We start from the raw sequence: 17,724 nt of genomic DNA on the forward strand, positions 1-17,724 counted from the left end.
AATCAAATTGAGAAATTGAAATAAATCAAAAGTTTCGGTAGAATCTTCATAAAAGAGAGAGAGAAAGAGACAGACAGACAGACAGACAGACAAACAGACAGATAAAGAGAGAGAATTAGAGAGAGAGAGAGAGAGAGAGAAAAAGCATTAATTTGTTACATAGCATAATTAAGATCGTTCTTCATGCAAGAAGTGGATACAGAACATCGGATGAGTGATGAGTGAATGAGGAAATGGGCAGAACCTGAAACAATAAAGCAACACGTTAATTATGCATCAGTTATAGTGTAAGAAAGTGAAGCAAAAGTATAAATAACAATATTTAGAAGAATGCCTGGTTTTTTTCTTAATTTTTTCTGGCCTTGCTTACTCTGGGCATTTAGCCACATACAACATTTTTGATAAAAAATTTAGAAGAAATAATTTTGTAAAACAAATTTTTGGAATAAAGAATCCACAATTTTGAAACTGAAGTTAAAACAAAAAAAAAATAAAAAACATTGGTCCATGTTTTTAAAACTAGATTTAGAACAGAAAAAATCAAGACAAAAAAACAAAAGGCTTTGGAAAAAAACATTAGAAAAAAATTGGAAAAAAAAATTCGGAAAAAATTTAGTAAAAAAGAATTGAAAAAAAAAATCATGGGCCAGCTCCACGATTTTGAAATTGAAATTGAAATTTATAGAGCGTTAAATTACTTTAATCGCAATAGCAATCGTTATTGTGAGGGATTTTGATTTCGAATCCCCAAGCAATTTAATAATATAACATATGAGTATTAAGACAGTATTTTTCATACTTTCATATTATTTCCATACAAAACTTTGATTGAATTGCACTCTATCTAAACGTTAATTAAGATCTAAAACTTTCAGAGAATTGTATTTTATCTATTTGGAACCATTTGAGCCCCTGGGAGCAAGGAAATTTGAAAATAACCATTTTAAGGACCACCCTATATATATATATATATATATATATATATATATATGTTGTAATCGCTGTGAGTTTTATTAAAATTGCAAAAAAAGACATTTAATTACAAGAAAACGACCACGTCGATCTAATTAGCATGATTCCTAAATGATATCACTCGAAGAAATTTTGGATTTCTAAAATCAATTCAAGATTTTTGGCAAAAGCGTTGAGGAATAATTTTGTACTTATCTATAAAGAAACGGCTGGCTGATCGTCGCGTAAATCTAATCAACAAAGGTACTCATCGAGCATAGATAAGGAAATCGAGTGTAATAAGAAATGATCAAACTTTGGCTCACATACACCCACATACTTTTTCCAAGTTTTCTGTCAAATGATTCAGAATAACTTGCAACGCCGGAAAAACATTAATCTTCTGGCGAAAACATAAATATATTTTCCATCAGAAAGTTATAAAGCATAAACGGCTTTATTAATTCAGATTAGAAAAAGAAACAAAGAGAGTTTGGCGTTTTAGACCGAAGATTGTATGAACATTCTCAAATGTTTTTAAACGGCAAAATGTTTTTAAATATTTCATCAATTACTAACTTAAAATAATTGATTGTTTTCATTAGAACAATTGTTTTTTAAATTACTAAAAATTTTCCAATATTTATCAATTATTATGTTTTTAAGAATTTCATCTTAATATTGTATTTATCAAATTATTTGTTGATTTTGATTTATGTTGTTAATTGGATTTATTTATTTTGTTAGAAATTAGGAATTTTCAACAATCTCACTGAAGGATACAAGGCGACGCACTAGTAGTTTGGACGCAATTATTCGGAAAACGACCTTCTATTTGTTTATAAGGAACTTCTTATACTTATCGATAGTGTCATTTAAAAGGTGAAAGCAGAAAATTTGTATGTCAAGTTCGGAAGCGAAATTCTATTATATTCAATAAATACAATAGAAAGCATGATCCTGTGTAGGTAATTCATTGAATATTCACTACATAGCCGGAACAACTGATGATGGACGTCTAAAGATTGATTTTCATCGTGGTCGCCCCACACAAAATCACGTATTAATTCCAATGTAATTCAAGAAAAGGTCAAACAGATGTGTAATGGATTCACTTGAATTACAATGTTATATAACTAATTCAATAGTTTTTAGAGATGCCTCCGAGAGAGCAAGTTAATAATAATTTAGAAATTCTAATTGGATTTACAAAATTTGGCCGATGTAAAATGCAAATTCAAATATCTTTCTCTCATAAAGTCAAACAGAGGTCGTTTTTCGTGATCTGCGCTGTGTAAATGTCGTTTTAAAGATCAATTTTAATGTATTACAGTTGCATTTAGTAGTTTGTCAAAAAATCCATAAAAATTTATATGTTTTGTTTTTTGCATACGTAAATACACGCACAAGTATATATATATATATATATATATATATATATTAAGAATTAAGTCCCTTTCTTAAAAAAATAATTTATTAACTTTCCGTAGGGTAGTTATAGTAATGGGCCGAAAATGGAAAATGAGAATTTTTGCATATCTTCACGTTTTGAAGGTTTTTGAACATTTTGGCATACCTCAAAAAATGAATGTGTGTGTGTGTTTTGTATGCCCGCATTTTTTCGGCCACGTTTTCGGGCGCACGCATCAACCTATTTGAATGGTTCAAAAAACATTCCATTTGTGTTAAAATCATTCAAATCGGACGCTTAGTTCACAAACTGACATTTTTTGCACATTTAGCTCAGTATCTTTGAAACATCTCCCTATCAATACGAATCGAATGTTTTTCGAATGATCCGTGCGCCCGAAAACGTGGACGAAAAATTGTATTCATACATACATGCACCATGCACTTACACACACAGAAGTATGCCAAAATATTCAGAAACCTTCAAACGCAAAGAACTACAAAAATGTTCAATTTCGATTTTTGGACGATTACAATAACTTGCCCCACAAAAAGTTAAAAAATAAAAAAAAATTGAGGTTAACGATCCCTACAACTCAGGAGTATGAAAAATAGATGTAATCCAATTCACAGTCTTACTGGACGTGAATGTACAATTTCATAAAAATTGGTCAAACTGTTTCGGAGGAGTATGCAAAGTAACACCATGACATGGGAATTATATATATATATATATATATATATATATATATATATATATATATATATATAGGGTGGCCCATTGAAAAATTGGAATTTACCGCTAGCAATTTGCCTAATCGAAGTTGTAATATATGGAAAAAAAAAACTAAGAATTTTGAGACCTTTCTGACGATGTATAACACTTTATGTTTTCTTTATAGAAATATCTAAACCGTAAGATCACTAGATCGCTAGGACCACTAGATGAACCATCCGTTATATATATATATATATATATATATATATATATATATTATATATATATATATATTTATATTATTTTAGTCAGAATCTTAATGGCAAGCCCAGGTGACATCAGGTAGCATTGATCTCAAATTTCCACTTGAGGTTATATATCTCGATTATAAGCACAAGTGAAAATCGTCTCTCGTGGAATTAGCTGTATATTATAGAGAATGTCAACAAATACTTCGAATATTGTTAATTAGTTACAACTGGATTGAACTAAAGGGTTGCCCGGTTGCCATCCATTAAATAGAAGCTATATAATCGTCAAAACAATTACGGAATCTCCTAGGTATAACATATTATAATACAAAAAGATCTTCAATTGATAATTCAATTATTTTATTTCAAATAATATACTCTTCGTGAAATACGCTTATGTGCAATAAATTATTAAATTGTTGATACATAAAATGCAAAGAGATGTTTGTAAATTGTATGTTATAAGTAGAAAAAGTAACTTAATAAGCATTATAATTATTTATTTTCAGAAAATATTCGTACAGTCATATGTTCTCTACTTGTCGCTCTGCTTCCTCAAAAAGCGTTCTTTCGCACAACGTTAATTTCGAAGTTCATGGCTTTATGAAAATTAACTCGGAATATATGAATAACTCAATTGCAATGGCTTATCCATGTTAAAATTTTCATTTTCAATTCCAATTTACATATTTTTCAAATTGCTTTTTATTAGACCTATTTCAGATGCACTTGATTTGCATTTACTGTTCATAAAAACTATCAATAATTTTATTGACCTTCAAGGTGTTTTTTTTTCTAACCACATTTTACAATTGTTGTTCAATAATATAAAAAAGATGTTTTACATAAATTTTACGTTATAAACATTCAACATATAATTAAGTTGCATGTATGTATTTATAGACGAATCACAATTGACTAAATTGAATGTTGTTAAAAAATATCAACAAGAAACTAATTCTACCATAATAAAGCCAAACGCAATCACATATAATCTATTTACTAAGAAACGGAACGGATTTCCAACGTTTCGAACAGTTTTTAAATTTACAAATTGATTCAGGATTTTTGGCTTAAATTTTCACGAGTTCTTGACGATAGGCTTATACATTCCTATATATTATATCATTCTTATATTATTCTTATAAGAGATATAATTTATTTCCATATAAAAACTATGTTCAAATTTACTATTATGAGGATGATACTTTGTACGTTTGACCAGCCCAAGAATCTAATATTAATATAAAAAATCCTTTTCGACATATGACTTGAAAACATTAATAAAATTTATTCACTGCAGTACAATCTCCACGATCCCCACAATTGTAAATTTGAAAATGATCTTTATATGGAAATAAATTATATATCTTCTTCCGTATTATTGCTGATATTAATACAAAATTAAAATGTTTCAGGAATCACTTAACATTCATATGATCGTAAGTTTCATAACTAATATCAAAATAAAAATTTACGGGTGTTACGGAGGACTTTATTATAGAATATTTAGCGAAAAATATAAAATAAATGGAAAAGTCAAATAAATTTTGATATTATTTACACGTGAAATTATAAATATCAAATAAAAACAATAATAAAAAATATATCTGAATCGGGAATTGAACCCCGGAGCAAAAATTAGAATTCCACGACGATAGCCACCCGGCCAATCTGCTATTGATAAGGAAAAGCAAAGCAATGCAAACTTATTATAATTATTAATTTTTATAATTAAACCGCTTTTCATAGGCCTCTAATATTTTACCACGGTAAGTTTGGGCGTCAAATCTACCATTGTGCCAAGTTTTATCAAAATCCGAGACGAGCAACGCGCGGGTTCTCCTTATTAGAATTGGCGCAGCTGTTTTTGAATAAAACTCGACGTAATCATATTTTGGCTCACATACACAAAAATATACAACATATACAGAAAGAGATTTTACGATTGGAGGAAGAGGAATCACCACCATAAAATACGCTGATAGTGATGATATCGAAAATCCAAACCGAGCTGCAAAACATAATGAGCAAAATCGTCCAAGTGTTTTTTTTTTGTATAGCGAAGGAAATGCCTTTATGCATCCCAGACTGGTCTTTTGTCTGGGTATGTCGGACTCAATACCGCTCTGATATAATACCGACTAAAATCGTCAAGTGGGTAGAAGATACGGAATGGAAATCAACTTCGACAAGTCGAAAGTAATGAGAATCACAAAAAGAGATGGTCTCCTGAGGATAACGGTAAGAAATCGAGAATTGAGAGACTGATACTGCATGAGAGAGATCAGGACAAGGATTGCAAACGCCTAGGCGGCATTCACAAGTGAATGCTACTGACGAGCAAACTGAGTCTCGACTTGTTGAAGAAACTAATAAAGTGCTTCGTATGGGGCATAGCTTTGTACTGATCGGAGACATGGACTCTAAAACAGGTCGATAAGAACTAACTCGATAGTTTTGAAATGTGGTGCTGGAGGAGATAAAGTGGACAAACAAAATAACAAATGAAGTTCTGAGAAGAGTGGGCGCAAAAAGGACTTCACTGAGCTCAATCCTGAGAAGAAAAAGACGACGTCATCGAGGGTAAAATAGAAAGTATGAAAGGAATTGGAAGAAAAAGAATGCAGACGATTGACGACTTACGCGAGAAGAGAAAATACAGGGAACCGAAAGACAAAGCGCAGGATCAAAAAGCATGCAAACAGAAGTTTGGAAAAAATATATTTATATAAAAAAGAAGAGAGAAATAGTGGTAAGAAGAATGATAGACGTAAGTGGTGGTAAAGCGAATAATGATAGAGTAAGGGAATCCTTTATGTGTGGTGGCTCTCACACCATAGACCTGCCTTTGGGCAGACTACCATTTATTATTACACAGAAACTGACTCCAACATTTGTGTCAAACAATCAAAAATGACTTCAAACATCGAGAATACAAAATTAGCTAATCAAACATACTAGGAATAACAAACTTCCACATCGGGAGATTAATTATGAATGGCGATTGTCATTCTAAATTATATTCAAGAAAAACAATAATAAATTTCAGTAGTTCGAAAAAAAAATAGAACAGAGTTTTATACGAAGCGAATTCAATATTATGTTATGAAAGCAAAAACGTTATGATTACCTAAATAATTTAAATAAAGGTTTTTAACTTCCCGTAGAGTAAGTTATTGTAATGGGCCGAAAATCGGAATAGAAAATTTTTACATTTCTCGACGTTTTGAAGGTTTCTGAACATTTTGGCATACTTGAGAAAAAATTGATGTGTGTGTGTGTGTGTGTATGTATGTATGGATACAAATTTTCGTCCACGTTTTCGGGCGTACGGATCAACCGATTTGAATGGTTTAAAAAACATTCGATTCCTATTGATAAGGAGATGTGCTGATTAGTTTTTGGCAAAGGCAGGTCCAGCAGTTACGGAGGTAAGGAGCAAAGAGTGCAGAAAATAGAAATCAAGTTTTTGAGAGAACGGAGCATCCGATTTGAATGATCTTAAAAACATTCAATTAGTAATAATTGGGAAAAGAGGTTATTAGTTTTTTGCTAAGGCAGGCCCAGCCATTTTGGAGATACAGAGCTAAACGTACAAAAAATGGCAGTTTTTGAGAGAACTAAGCGTCCGATTTAATTGATTCAAAGAACTTTTTGCTTGTCTTAACAAAATAATTGATTTTGAAAAAAAAATTTTTGTTCAATTTTTTTTTTTTTAAATTTTTTGTATATCGTAAATAATTCAGATTTTATTTTTAATTCTGACTATAGTTTTAATATACTTTAAACAAATAATTTCAACTCTGCAATTCAGTTTATATAATTCTTATAAATATTAAACAATGTTACAATATTTATAATAATCTATTTGAAAACATTCAATATTCCTCAAACATTTCGTTACGGTACGGAAAGTTCCTGCAATTTGCCTTAAGGCACGATGCCACCCACCCCACTAGTTTGTATTTTAATGGCAAGAAACAATTAGTATGTAAGGTATAAACGGGAACCTAAATTTTAATTTACATATAATGATAAAGTTCTAATCTATAACTTCGGCTTATTTATATAGTGTTCCAATGTATGAATATTTTACTAACTAGGTGTAAGAGACATTTTGGCTTAGAGATAATTGCATTAATTTTACTATATATGTGAATAATCGACTTTACGTTATGAGTAGGGAGGACTAAGCACGGTAGTTCCAATTTTTTCTATCAGAAATAATTTTGTTAAATTACTAGTTCGCAGAGAGATAAGTAAATTAAATGCTAACTTTAAAACACGATGTATGTCATAAAATGAAATCATGCAAGTAAAGAGCGAGTGTCACAACAGTCCACACCCCTAGGTCAATCAGTTATGATTAAGCTAAATTATCTACGCTAAAACTAATTGCTGGTAATTAACTATCAATGTTTAATTTACAAAAAAATAAGAAACAAAGTGATCTATCTGTATACAAGTACCAGTTATTATTGAAATAAATCTAACAAAAAATCTTACTTTTCGCTCTTCAAGAGCAATGCGGTCTGCAGATCATATTAATGTACGGCGTATGTAATGTACTGACTCAATAGAATAAACATACTTCATTATTCTCTGTGTATGAAAGCACTTTTTGTAGGCCTATAATATTTTTGGATGTTTGTTAAGATAAACATTACTTGTATTGAGTTTTGTCAAATGGCTTTAATAATATTTTAATAATAATTGTGGCCGTTTTTAAAAAAACACCGACGCATAGTCAAGCTTGACTCACATACGCATAATTTTGGCTTCGAATGATTCAGAATGACTTGAAACATCCAGAAAACATATAATTACCAAATCAAATTTTCTGGTGAATACATAAACTTATCGCTGACTAGTTTCGTGAGACGATCGTAAGAAAACTACAATAAAAAAGTAAAAAAGGTTTATGCAAAAAAATATAAACCTAATTATAATTTGCATTGATTTATTGAAAAGCGAAAACTTTATTTTCGAAATAAACAGTAGGAAATTTTATTTTAGCCAAATCTCATATTTAAATTGATTAAGTCACACTAGAGATAGGCTTATCATATCCGAAGCCGGATCGGTTAGGATTTGACTCCGCTTCAGAGAGGAGTTAATTCCACTTAACAACTCCACAACTCCGACAACTTTGAAACATAATACTTGACACAAATGTGTTCTCTGGTGTGTTGTTAACATATCTAAGGATTTGAGACTTTGGAAATAGTTTACAAATAGTTCAAACATTTTTGTTCATTTTATAATAATAATTACTATTTTATGCATTTCAATATGCATACAAATCTCAAATTGACAAAAAACATGGGAATTTTGTAATTATTTTTGGAAAAAAAATATTTATTTTTATATGAAAATAATGCTGTGAACCTTATACATGAAATAAGAACAAATCTTTGTGTATAATATTTTACACAAAATAATAATACCTCACATTCTTTTATTATTTCCTTTTCTAGAATTAATTATACATCAGGTAGTTTGATTAGCATACTATTACTTTTACACAATTATAAAATCATAATTGTGTAAAAGTTATAATATAATACTAAATATGTTTTAGCTAGTTGTATACCATTGAAAGGGCTCATTTACAGAATATAGAATACAAAATAGCATTATTTTGAGACATTATATACCTGGATAGTCCTAAAACTGCCTGTGAGACGAGAAAAAAAAACACTTCTTTCGACCCAAATCTTTGTATTAGTAAAAAATTTCAAGCAAATATCTGCACATGCTTACAGATTTAGTAGCAGTTTAGGGAAGTCGTATATGACAAATCCTGTGAGACAACTCCACTCGGATTCACTCCGAGGAAGGATCGGAGTGATAACTCCGGAGTGAGTTACCCATATCTAATTTACACGTATCGAAAAATTCATGCGACTTTCCTTAAAACAAAACGTCACTTACGACTAGTATAACCAGTTTAGTCAACGTTTCCTTGGAAACATATATGCCCAATAATTTCAATAATTTCAATTACGATTACTATTATTTACGATACGATTTTAATTATTCTTACGTATCAAGAAGTTCATGCAACTTCCCTTAAGGCAAAATGACATTTACACCTAATTATAAGCAGTATAGTCAACTTTTTTTTAACAATATATACTGCGATTTCTAATTTAAGAAGATTCGATACATACTCAAAAATAAGTGATAATTCATATGCATTAATAATCAGTCGAGTGATTTCTTTGTAATTAACTTTTAAAAAATCGTCAACACTCTTTGATTCCAAACCGATTTTGAATTTAAAGCTAAATTCTAATGATATTAGTCGGTAGAAATAATCCAAACTGTTTATAAGAAATTTATATTTTTGGTATAGATGATTTATGAAATTATTAACTTCCCGAAGGAGAAGTTTATATTTTCATCAAAAAATCCGAATCGCTAATTTTACGTTTTCTCGACGTTTCAAGCCATTCTGAATCGAATGAGACCAAATTTGGAAAAAGTATGTATGCATGTGTGTGTGTGTGTGAAGAGATTTTTTGCCGTAAATCGACGTTTTCTCGAAAACGGCTGGAGCGATTTCAAAAATTTAAAAGCCGCTCAATGTCCCTCGATGAGGACTATAGTTTTTCAGTGCGACGATCGGCCAAGCCGTTTCTTTATAAATCGGAGAAAAGTGAAAAAAAATTTGTCTACGTTTTAGCCTGCAATTCTGAATCGATTTTGAAAATTCAAAAACCGTTCGAAAGATATTGGTTGGGAATCGTGCTGATTAGTTTTGGTAGAGATCGCCCGGGCCGTTTTCCTGTAATAAAGTTTTTTTAAAAAAAAAATTCGACGATTTTTATGATTATTTTTTGACGGTAGATACCATAGTATTCTAGATCATACTAAAATATTACGGCCCTACGACAACTGGTTTAGATTTAAAAATTCGTCAAAGTTTATAAAAATTAGTATGGTCTTTTTGGCATTTGTCAAAATTAGACTTTCATCGACGTTTGCTCAAAAACGCCTGAACCGATTTCAGATATTTAAAAAGCATTTGATGTATCTCGATGAGTATTATCGTTTCTCAGTTTTGTGCGACGATCGGCCGAGCCGTTTCTTTGTAATTTGGAAAAAAGTGTTAAACCCTTCGTCCACATTTAAGCTCATACTATCGAACCGATTTAAAAAATCAAAAACTGTTCGAAAGATATTAGTTGGGAATGATACTGATCAGTTTTAGGTGAAAATCTACCGAGCCATTTTCTTGTAATTAACTGTTGAAAAAAAATTTAAGCCGATTTTTATGGAACTTTTTTTGGCGATATATATCATGGTCTCATAGAACTTACTGAAATATTACGGCCTTACGACAAGTAGTTTAATTTTAAAAATTCAACGAAGTTTGAGAAAATGAGAAGTTTTTTTGACGTTCGTTAAAAATAAAATTAGATGATTTAGTTGGAATAACGATAGTGTATTTGGTCTTGAACATAGTAAACCATAAAAGTCCTACGGAAACTGGTTCAATTAAATTATTGATTTTTGAAAATTGGCTTTTAGAAAATACTCCGAGTTAATGTGTTCGTTCGTTCGTTTGCAATGATGTGTAATAAATCCACTCGGAATACTTATAATCACTCGTAAATTAATTTATTTTTTTATTGATTAAGTCGATTATTTACACATTTTGGAAAGTTCATGTAACTTGCCTCAAGGCAAAATATCAATACCAACTAGTTTCATATAGGATGATATGATATAGTTATAGTTTTATTCTTTGACAGATAGAAAGAGTTCGAGTTGAATTGATACTGTTGTATTACATTATTATTTAAGATGGTGTTCTAAGTTTGTCCAAAGCAAACGAGTGTCAAAGGCTCCGTGACCGACCAGCTGGTAACAAGGTAAATTAAGAGAGGCCTCAATGAATTGATGCGCATGGTCGGGAACGATTCCTAACATCGTGCATAATTTTACAAAATAACATATTCCGTAAGTTTCGGGTCTCTTATTTATGCACGTTTATGCATACGCCCTGAATGTTCAGTTCTATTCGGGCTGGTCTTTTAAAAATGAACACAACAAAACAACGTCAGGTTAGCGGTACACGAGAAAGTCTTTCACGTGAAAAAAAATTCACAATGATTTCCCGCAATCGAAATTCAAAATAAAAATACGATCTTCAGTTCGAGACGCGATTTGCATTGCGACACGTGCCCGATCTGAAAAGATTAGTGGAACAGTAAAATTAATGCATACGGATCAACAGATTATATAGAGGATTTTTAAATATATTGTAATAGGTTCCGTAGCCTCATTTTGAACATAATTTTTTAAGGAAGAAAAGAACAGACTTGGAATATGGATCTTTAGAATGAACTAAACTAGTGGGGCGCATGGCATCGTGCCTTAAGGCAAATTGCTGGAACGTACCAAAAATTATTTTTTTTAAAAAGATTAACATTTTTGAAAAAAAATTACTCTGAAAAATTAGATTTTCGAGAAACTATAAATTTTTGACAAAAATTTATTTTTTTTGAGAAAAACAATTTTTGAAGAAAAGTGTATTTTGAAAAATTTTGGAAATTCTGAACTTTTTTCCAAAGCAATCGTACTGCTTCAACTGCATAGAGACAAAATATCAAAGCGCGTAAGCGCCGCGCCGCCGTCTAACGAATAAGCATTGGTACGGAACACATAGGAATGTAAACAAAATTTATACCTATTGTTAAAATATCTATAGAATATCTGATAATTTGATGTGCATATATCTAATGATCATTTTTGACTGCCAGATGGCATTTTTTTTTACTTTTTTTACTAGATCTCCAAAACCGCGAGATCTGCCTTCATGAAAATTTGATCAGTTCTTCATCTTGTTAATACAAGTGAAATGTTTTTTGAATTATTTAAATCAGGCGCTTCGTTCTCTTAAAAACTGAGTTACCGTTATTAGCACTTTTTGCTCCATATATTCGGAACGGCTAGGCCTGCCTTTGCCAAAAAATAATAAGCACCTCTCCTTATCAATACGAATCGAATGTTTTTTGAATTATTTAAATCATTTCATCCGTGTTCCCGAAATCGTCGACTAAAATTTGTATCCGTACACATATACACACACGCACACACACACACATACTTTTTGTCGGAAATATGAGAGATATCGAAAAACTGTTAACGTCATTCTATTTATACTGATCTTGTCTATGTTGTTCATAACAAATAATGTAAAAAAAATTATTTGTTAGTGCGTGAAAAGGTGAAAATGATTTTTCATTTTCCATTTTCTACCAGTGCGGATTTTTTGACTACTTTTATATTAGCATCATTCGAAAGCCTGTACATTTTTCTTCCGTTATTCAAAAATTCATTTAACGAATAAGCATTGGTACGGTTAAATGTAAGTGGAACTTTGGGTGAAATGTTGTAAAAACTTAAGCTAGTACGCGCGCTGCCGGTACAAGAACACCCATATAAAGTCACTTTGCAGGAGCGACGAGCAAGCATAAGGCTCGTCGTTATCATGCGTCTCCACAAAATGTGTATATAAGTATGGAAATATTTATTAAAAACCAAAATTTATTTATATCTTGTATATAAATCTATTCATTAGTCATAATAAAAAATCCAACGCGCCGAATAAAACAATAATTATTATTGATTATTTTCATTCGCCGTATAAGCTTCTGAATATATTTCAATGTATGAAAAACTTAAGATTTCAATATTTTTCATGTTTTTATGGGACGCTACGTTCTCTCTAAAAACTGAATTACTATTTTTGGCGCTTTTTTGCCCCTGCCTTTACCAAAAACTCATCATCACGTATCTTTATCAATACGAATCGAATGATTTTTGAATTATTCAGATCGGTTGAGAACAACTAGTAGTGCATGGTATCGTGCCTTAAAACAAGTTGCTGGAACTTACCGAACCATAATTTATTTTTTTAAAAGTTTTACAATTTTTTGAAGACTTTGAAAAAAAATAATTTTTGAGAATTTTAGAAAATGTTTACAAATTTTTTGGAAAATTTGAATTTTTTTATATTCTGGAAATTTTGATTTTTTTTCAACGATTTCTATGATTTTTTTTGAGGGTAGATACCATAGTCTTATAGACCATACTAAAATATTACGGCCCAATGACAAGTCGCTTAATTTTAAAAATTCTTTGAAGTTTGCAAAAATTAGTATCTTAGTTTTTTGGCATTTGTCAAAATTAGACGTTTCATCGACGTTTGGTCAAAGACGCCTGAACCGATTTCAGAAATTTAAAAGCCATTTGATGCATCTTAATAAGGACTATCGTTTGTCAGTTTTGTGCGACGATCTGCCTAGCAGTTTTTTGTAGTTTAAAAAAAAGTGTTAAACTTTTCGTCCACATTTAAGCTCATACTACTGAATCGATTTTAAAAAATCAAAAACTGTTCGAAATATGTTAGTTGGGAATGATACTGATTAGTTTTAGGTGAAAATATGATCTTATAGAACTTGCTGATATATTACGACCTTACGACAAGCAGTTTAATTTTATAAATTCATCGAACTTTGAGAAAATGAGTAGTTTTTTTTGACGTTTGTTAAAATTAAAATTAGACGATTTACTTGGTATAACGATAGAGTCTTTGGTCTTAATAAACATACTAAACCATTAAAGCCCTATGAAAACTGGTTCAATTATAAAAATTATTGATTTTTGAAAATTTGCTTTTAGAAAATACTCCGAGTAAACGTGTTCATTAGTTTTTAATTATGTGCAATAAAGCCACTCAAAATACGTTTAATCATTAATTAATTTATTATTTATTGATTAATTATTTGACTAATTGACCATTTTGACGTTGTAACATTGTCCCCTCGCCCTGTAACAGAGGTCTCCCGATATGGGGTTCATTGTTACAATCGACCGATCTGACTAAAGTGCAATTGAATTGACGAATTTACTGATAAAAGTTATGTTTATATACTTTTAAGTGAAGAGGAAATGTTATAGTTTATATCTATGTCAGTTGAAAGTTTAGTTAATTTTTTCAATATTTTGCACAGCAATAAAACCTGAGAAAAACTTGACTAACAATGAGTTCTATAAACTGTTGGGCTGATTTGATTTAATGCTAGTTGGTTCTACAGATGACAATCCAAACAGTTGTCTCTATGTGTAATAAATTTTTATTGTCATTTCTGTAATAGGGCAAACATTAACTGATACCAAATCAAGGCAATTTTCAATTGGAATCATATTGCTATCCATATTTCCAAGCGAAAACCGTTGTCACTACTGCTTGACAAAAGGTTGCTCGGGGGTCGAACCTGGGACCTCATATTTAGGTCCAATCGTTCTAGCTTTCTAGTTACCTGAAATTGAGCCCTAAAATTTAGTGCAAGAAAAATGTCTTGCTACTGTATTAGTTGTTTTTTCCTTTCATAGAAATGTGTTTTACATCATAAATTCTCCAATCACACAAATATGTTTTATAACTTACATCAGTTCAAAAAACATATTTTGCAATATTTCACCAGCACTCATGCTGGACGTATTTATTTTTCCCAGTTGTGAAAGTATAAAGTTTTCTCCCAAAATGAAATCATTTTCGCGGTACGTGTTTGTATTGCTTTGATTAAATGTTAACAGTTATATCATATGCTTTGGGAAGTTCTAGCATATCTTTAAAACTAATATACACGGAATTGTTGTTGGTATTTATGCAAACACATACATAATGAAGACTCATTTATAAACATCAATTCACGTGCAGTGATAACATCAAACAAAATTCGGAGATTTAAATCGTGCAAAGTCAGTAGCGGAAGGAATAGATTTTTACGAAGATAGATCACACCTTCTATTGAAGTAAATGCCTAATATTTGAATTTTAACTTTAAAATTTTAGGGCAATTTGAGTATATAAATAGAAGTTATTTATTTTAATGACAATTAGTAATGCAGAAATTAATTAAAAAAAAATTTACCTCATAAATATAAATAACGTCTATTTCAAAAACATCAAGTCATTTGTTTTCTCATATTTATATAAATTATTTCAATCGTTTTTTTATTATTTTTATTTTACTTCATCCATATTACTTATTATCATCATTATTATATTACGCGACGTTCCAAGTCATTCTGAATCTTTTAATACCAAAAATTGAAAAAAATATGTGCGTGTATATGTTTATGTATGAAAGCCAAAATTTGATTCCTTGTCGATGTGTTCTCAAAAACATACCAATTTTAAAAATTTAAAAAACAATTGGATGAAACTTGATAAGCACCCTCGTTGATTAGTTTTGCGAGACGATCAGCCGAGTTGTTTCTTTGAAATTAAAAAAAAAAATGCAGAAAATTCCATGTTTTTGCTCAAATTATAAAACCGTTCGAATGGCCGTTGGAAATCGTGTTCATTATTTTATCGGGCGCGAAGTTTCTTCGTAATTAACAGCTTTTTGGAAGATTTTGATAAAACTTTGTATGATTGTAAAGTTTATGATCTTAGCAAACATCTCAAAATATTATAGACCTGCAAAAATAGCATTTTATTGAAGTTTGGAATGACGAGTTGTGTAAAAATTTGTAATTTCTATGGTGACAAGTTTAAAAAGTACTTAATCCGAATTTTCATAGACTCCAGATACAAGTCTATTATTAATACAAATCGAAAAGTTTTAGCAACTTGCCTTATGGCAGAATGTCACTTAATAATTTCGGGACCGTGTGATTGCAAGGCCGAATCTCTACTACCGACTTACCAAATTAATATAATTTGAGATTAGAAATTAAAAAGAAACAGTGTTATTTAATGCAAGATAAAAGGAAGCGTACTCCTACGAAAAGTCATTCCCCAGGTAACATTTTAAGAATGGGCTAATATGATAATGAGGGATTTAAATAAATGTTGAATCGATGGTCGGAGTAATTTATAATTTATGTTAACTAAAGATCTACGCTTAAATGGAGTAAAATGAATGTAAAATAAAGGACACGTGATACAGAGCTAACACGCCATGAAAAATATTAATTCAACATCATTATCATATTGCCCTAGAAGTACCGTTTCGAAGCCCAAAGACACACTAGGACATCAGATCATGAATGAAAGAGTGACCTTTAACCAGGAAGTGTAAAACAAAATTTAAAACTACTGGAGTCGGGTGTACGTGGTGCAGTAATCCAGCTTTTAGCCTTGCAACCACGCGGTCCAGAGTTCAACACCCGCCTAACGTGCTATCTGGTATCAATTTTGCTTGAAATTATTGAATAAAATTATGTTATCAATTAAAAATAACACTTCCACGCAAAAAACATAAAAATCAATATGGAAAAATTAATATAATGTCAAACCTTAAAAAATATAGAATACAAATAAAAATAATATAAGTGGCTGAATAGAAATGCATTTAGTAAATGATACAGGTAAGCCAATATTTTTCTTTTTTTAAAAAACAAACGACTACGTATTGTATTGTTGCTTTTCACCGCTACTTTTAGACCAAAAGGTTTAGTCCCTTAGTTAAAATAAAATTATAAATTAAAAAATAATTTACCTGCACAAGAACGCCTCAAATATGTACCGGTCTTGCTGCTCCACCAGGACACGAACCTGCATACTGTAAGAGAAGAAATCACAAGATACGCCATCAAGTATAGACATCGTCTGGAGAACCATCCTAACGAGCTCGTCAAAGCGCTCATATCAATAAACTACAACAGAAAACTAAAAATAAACGACTTTTTTTAATTTAGGGTAGAATGCAACTGTGCACTCTTCCAAGGATTCAACAATTCATTTGCAGGTAGCATTTTTTGTAATATTACTCATAAAATTTATTTAATGTCTATTGGACAAGTATAAATTATATCAACAATGAATAAAATGTTTAAAAAAAAATATAAAAACTTTATATGCCTCAACTTGTATGTTGAGGTGGATGTTTGTTTAATTCTGATCAAAATTTGAGTTGCAATTCTAAATAACATGTCTGAAGTAATATAATGGGATGTAGAATTCTCAGTTATCAAAATTTAATAGAAAAAAATTGCAAAAAGTCATAAAATATTCAAATAATAAATAAAATTAATACAGCTGATAAAATTGAATATTGCAAAAAATAATTCAGGAATGTTTTGAACGAATTAAATCGTAGTAGATAATAATTTTGATACTTTTTCATGCAAACGAAATTTTTATCTAGAATGAATAAATCATCTAAAAATATTAATTTTTCCATCTTTTATATTTGTGTCAAGAAACTCGCAATCATAAATGGGGTCGCAAATGACAAAAGTTTAAGAGCTCTGATCTAAGGTAAAAATAGATAGAATAAGAACAAATAATTATAAATGGAAGTTTCGATGTAAGATTTTGCATTTAACAATTTTATTTGATGTGATATTATTTTTTTTTTTTTT

Source organism: Ctenocephalides felis, unplaced genomic scaffold (assembly GCF_003426905.1).
Source record: "Ctenocephalides felis isolate EL2017-DRISC unplaced genomic scaffold, ASM342690v1 CF-g0.4_SCAFFOLD_01886, whole genome shotgun sequence".
Lineage (NCBI taxonomy): Eukaryota > Metazoa > Arthropoda > Insecta > Siphonaptera > Pulicidae > Ctenocephalides > Ctenocephalides felis.